The following is a 5,545-nucleotide window of genomic DNA, read 5'->3' as shown; positions in this document are numbered from 1 at the left end:
ATTCATGATGTCTACTATTACTACACTTGATGAAGGCAAAGATTTTTTGTCAAATGTGCAAACAGTTTGTGATGTAGAAAACAGAACAAAGAATGAACTTCAGCTTGTTGCTCAACAATTGGGAATTGCTGTTCGCTCTCATCATTCTAAAGATCAAATTGTTGACATGATTAATGAAAGCTTGTTCAATGTAACTCCTCCAGATGAGCAAACGCAGATTGAAATAGCTAAGTTACAGCTAGCCCTGCAGGAGGCTCGTGCTAAGGAGGCTGAATTTCAGGCAAAAGCTAAGAAGGCTGAGTTTCAGGCAAAAGCTAAGGAGGCTGAGGCACAAGTTGAAATTGCTAGGTTTCAGGCGGACCATGAGTATCGCATGAAACAAGGTGGAACTGGATCATCTAGCTCTGATGATTTTGATGTGGCTAAAAATGTTAAACTTGTCCCTCCTTTTAATGAATCTGATTTAACAAAGTATTTTCAGTTGTTTGAGAGCGTAGCTACAGGTTTTAATTGGCCCAAAAACTACTGGCCAGTACTCCTTCAAACTGTTCTCACCCGTAAAGCTCAAATAACTTATGCATCTGTGCCTCAGGATCAATCTGATAATTATGATGTAGTTAAGAGCTTGATTCTGAAGGCCTATGAGCTTGTTCCTGAAGCCTATAGAGTAAAATTTAGGACACCTTATAAGCAAGTTAAGCAATCCCATGTTGAGTATGGAAAAATCAAAGAAGATCTGTTAGAGCAGTGGTTAAATTCTAAGAATGTGGATTCTGATTTTGACAGATTTAAGCAGATGATTTTGCTGGAGGACTTCAAAAGGTGTATTAATAAAGATGTAAGCCTATATCTTGATGAGAGAAGAATACATAATTTGTCTGATGCTGCAGTTTTAGCTGATGAATATGTTCTCACTCACAAGATATATTCTAAAGAAAAAAGGAAAGCTGAGAGTAAGTACGTTGCCTCTACTCAAAGTACAGGTAACAGGAAAGAGAATAAAGATGATGTTTCTCAGGAAGTAAATACCAGCTTCACCTCTAGATTTCAGAAAAGTAAATGTACTTATTGTAGTAAGCTTGGTCATACTATGGAGAAATGTTTCAGGAGACAGCGTGATGTGAACAAAAAGGAGTCTTTAAATATTCAGTCAATTGGTCTAGTGTCCACCCTTGAGAGTTCCCAGAATTCTTTAACTGAGTTAACTGAACCTGCTTTGAGGGGTAAATTAAATTCTCATGATGGAGCTCCTCTTTTGAGCAGTGACGTGGGTGAAACTCTCAAGAGTTCATGTGCTAATTTCCTGTCTAATGGTTTTGTCAGTCCTCTGGACAGTAATGACAGGAAATTAGTTAAAATATATCGTGATACAGGTGCTTGCCAATCCCTTATGTTGACCAGTGTTCTAGGCTCTAATGTTAATTCCTCTGATGAAACTGTAATCTTACAAGGCGTAGGGAATAATTACTTCTCTGTCCCTCTGTGCAGAGTGAATTTAGAGTCTGGTTTTGTTAATGGTTCCGTTATGGTTGGGTTGGTTGAGACACTCCCAATGTCAGGTGTAACTTTCTTACTTGGAAATGATATTGGTGGAAGTCAAGTGTGTCCAGCTCCTCAGTTGTCTAGTGAACCAGTGGCTGCGGCCCAGGATTGTGATGTCCCTGATGTGTTCCCTGCATGTGCTATCACTAGGGCTAAGTCTAAAGTTACTGGTGACTTAGAGGATAATGATGATGATGATGTTATCCTAGCTGACACTTTTCTTGCTAATTTGGACCACTCACCAGATGAGGCAGTACCCCGTAGTGTTGATAATTTGTCTCGTCAAGAGTTGGTTGAGTTGCAGGTTGCTGACCCTGAGTTGGAAGGTCTAGCTAACTCTGCTTGCAGTGAGGAAGAGTCAGCCGGTGCTTTTACTTGTTATTACATAAAGTCAGGAGTACTTATGAGGAAGTGGAGAACCCCAACAGCATCAGCCGACTGTGAATGGGAGGTTGTACATCAAGTTGTCATCCCTCGTGTTTGTAGGCAGGATATCATTAGAGTGGCTCATGATTAAAGTTTGGCAGGACACCTTGGAGTGAGGAAGACTGTGGCACGCATTTTGAAACACTTCTACTGGCCAGGTATCTTCAGGGATGTTTCCTGGTATTGTAAGTCTTGTCACACCTGTCAAGTTGTGTGGAAGTGTAATCAGATCGAAAAGGTTGCACCTCTAGTTCCCATTCCTCCTTTTGAGGCGCCATTCTCCTGTGTGTTGGTGGATATTGTGGGCCCTCTTCCTAAGACTTCTTCAGGATTTTCTTATGTGTTGACCCTGATTGATATGGCTACTCGTTATCCTGAAGCCATTCCACTTAGAAATATCTCAGCAAAGAACGTGGTTAAGGAAATGCTAGGGTTCTTCACAAAGTTTGGTCTCCCCAAGGAGGTACAGTCAGACCGGGGAAGTAATTTCATGTCGAATGTTTTCAAGCAGTCTCTGAAAGAGTTGGGCATCACCCAGATCACGTCTTCAGCTTACCATCCCCAGACCCAAGGAGCGATGGAGAGATATCACCAAACACTTAAATCGATGCTCAAGAAATACTGTTTGGAACATCAGAAAGACTGAGATAAAGGTCTTCCATTCGTTGTATTTTCCGCAAGAGAATCTCCAAAAGAATCACTGGGCTTCTCACCTTTTGAACTACTGTTTGGCCATGAAGTAAGAGGACCCCTTAAGTTACTCAAGGAATGCTGGCTGTCGGAGGAAGATGACGTCAACCTTCTGGAGTATGTGATGAAGTTCAAAGAACGGCTGTCCACTGCTTTACAGCTGGTGAGAGAGAATTTAGGAGCTGCACATGAGAAGATGAAAACTTGGTATGATAAGAAATCCCGGTTACGCCACATTCAGCCAGGAGATCAGATTTTGATTCTGCTACCGGTGCATGGGCAACCTCTTCAAGCCAAGTTTAGTGGTCATTATTTCGTGGAGAAGAAACTCAGTGATGTCAACTATGTCATCGCCACACCAGATCGTAGAAAGAACAAGCACCTTTGTCACATCAACAAGCTAAAGTTATATCACAGGCGGGACGAAAATAACCCAGTCTGCACTGTAGCTGTTCCACCCGAGTCTGCAAGTGAATTTCTCCCATGCAGCATGAGCCTGAGTGATAGTTTGGGGAAGAATCCTGATATCATGAATGATCTCCAGACTAAGCTTTCTCATCTAGCTCCCGAGGAAAGGCAGGACTTTTCGGCATTAATGCAGGAGTACCCGCAAGTGTTCCGTGCCACTCCAGGAAGAACTACTGTGTTGATGCATGATGTCGATGTTGGAGACACAAAGCCATTTAAACTGCCTCCTTACCGTGTAAACCCAGTGAAAGTTCCTCTCATCCCGAAGGAGCTTGGCTACCTGTTGGACCACAAGATGATTGAGCCCTGTCAGAGCGAGTGGAGTTCTCCTGTCACTCTATTCCCTATGCCAGGTGGGTCACAGCGGCTTTGCATTGACAACAGACGTGTTAAACAGATAAGCAAAACAGACACTTACCCTCTCCCTCACGTGGAAAATTGCATAGACAAGATCGGAAAGGCTAGGTACATAAGTAAGTTTGATTTGTTAAAGGGATACTGGCAAGTACCTATGACTGAACGTGCTAGGGAGATCTCATGTTTTGTAACACTTGGAAAGACTATTGTATGTTCTGTAATGCCATATGGTATGAAGAATGCACCAGCCACATTTCAGAAGCTCGTGAATATTGTAACAGAGGGTTTGGAAAGGTGTGTTGTTTATATTGATCATGTATTAATCTTCAGTGACAACTGAAAAGATCACCTATGCCATGTCAGTAAATTTCTTGAGCGTTTGGTTCAGGCTAATCTTGTATCTAATTTATCAAATTGTGAGTTTGGTCAAGCTAAAGTTCAGTACCTTGGGTACGTAATTGGTGATGGACATGTTGCACCACCAGGAGCTAAGGTTCAGGTTATAAGTGATCTTCCCAGACCTAAAAGTAGGAAAGAGCTACAAAGATTTTTGGGAATGGTAGGTTATTACAGGAGATTTGTTCTTAACTTTTCAATTCTTGTATCACCACCTACAGACCTACTGAAAAAGGGAGTTAAATTTGTCCGGACCGATAACTGTGAATCCTCTTTCAACAAACTTCAAGGTATCCTATTAAGTCAGCCAGAGCTCGCTACTCCAAATTTTGCTAAGCCTTTTAAGATGGCTGTTGACGCAAGTGATACAGGAGGTGGGGCTGTTTTGCTGCAAGAGGATGATCAGGGTATTGAACACCCTGTATCTTATTACAGTAAGAAGTTCACTCCACCTCAAAAGAACTACTCAACTATTGAGAAAGAGCTTTTGGCCTTGATTTTGGGTTTACAGCCTTTTTCATTTTATTTGTGTTCTGGTTTTGACCCCATAGTCATTTATACCGATCATAACCCACTGAAATTCCTTAGTAAGTTTAAAGATGAAAATCAGAGATTGACAAGATAGAGTCTACTTCTTCAGGAGTATTCATTAGACATACAACAGGTCAAAAAGAAAGAAAAATTTATTGCAGATTGCTTATCTAGACTTTAAACAGATAGTTTTAGAGTAATAAGAAATTTCTTTTGTAAACATCTTTTTCTTTGTGGTGAGGTATTACATAGCCTATGATTTCATCATCATTTGTGTAATTCTAACGTACAGTATGCTGCATGTTTGATCACGAGCGTGTTCTACCTCACTCCCCCCGTCCTCCCTTATAGTAGAGTAAGTCGTTCTTTCTGTTGTTCAGAGCAGGATTGTCAACTCTTTGTCCCCATGGCTTCATTTGGGCGTCCTTCTTACAAGTTGTATCAAGCTCTGCCGGCCCCTATATAATGAGCTCAGTCTCTGCATTATTGCCACTTAGATCTACACCTCATTTTGTTCACATCTCTGTCCTCCCCTGTACAGTTGTTATTATTGTGAGTGCTCAGGAAGTCTCCAACCATTTAGCAGCTGTGTATTTTGAGTATAAGTGTTGTTGCATTTTTTCTTGTACTGTGTAGTGCAAGGCGTTAATTCTTAGGCCTAGTAGGGTTTTTGTGATTCATATGTTTTGGGTGTCAGCCCTTATTAATAATAGTTTGTATCTGTAATAATTTATCTTGCATTAACTGAGCATTACCCAGTCTATTTTCATTTTATCAGGGATGACTTAGATAAATTTACTCTTGCTAATTTCGTGTTAATAGAGGCTATTGCAGTTAACCATATATTTAACCTGTTTTTTGCCATTACATTATCCTTATGAGTCCTGAATGTTTTGTTGTTATTTTGAGCATTAAACTTTAACTTGTAATTTTACCTAACTCTTTTGTTTTGAACCTGGAACTTTACGGGACAGTAGTGATTTTTAGTATTCTCACCTAAAGTGTACATTATCTTTCTCTGTTCCGTAACTATATATATATATATATATATATATATATATATATATATATATATATATATATATATATATATATATATATATATATATATATATATATATATATTATATTTACA

Source organism: Coenobita brevimanus, chromosome 83, assembly GCF_032717465.1.
Source record: "Coenobita brevimanus isolate Jiangsu-jjx chromosome 83, ASM3271746v2, whole genome shotgun sequence".
NCBI lineage: Eukaryota > Metazoa > Arthropoda > Malacostraca > Decapoda > Coenobitidae > Coenobita > Coenobita brevimanus.
This window is presented reverse-complemented; position numbering follows the sequence as displayed.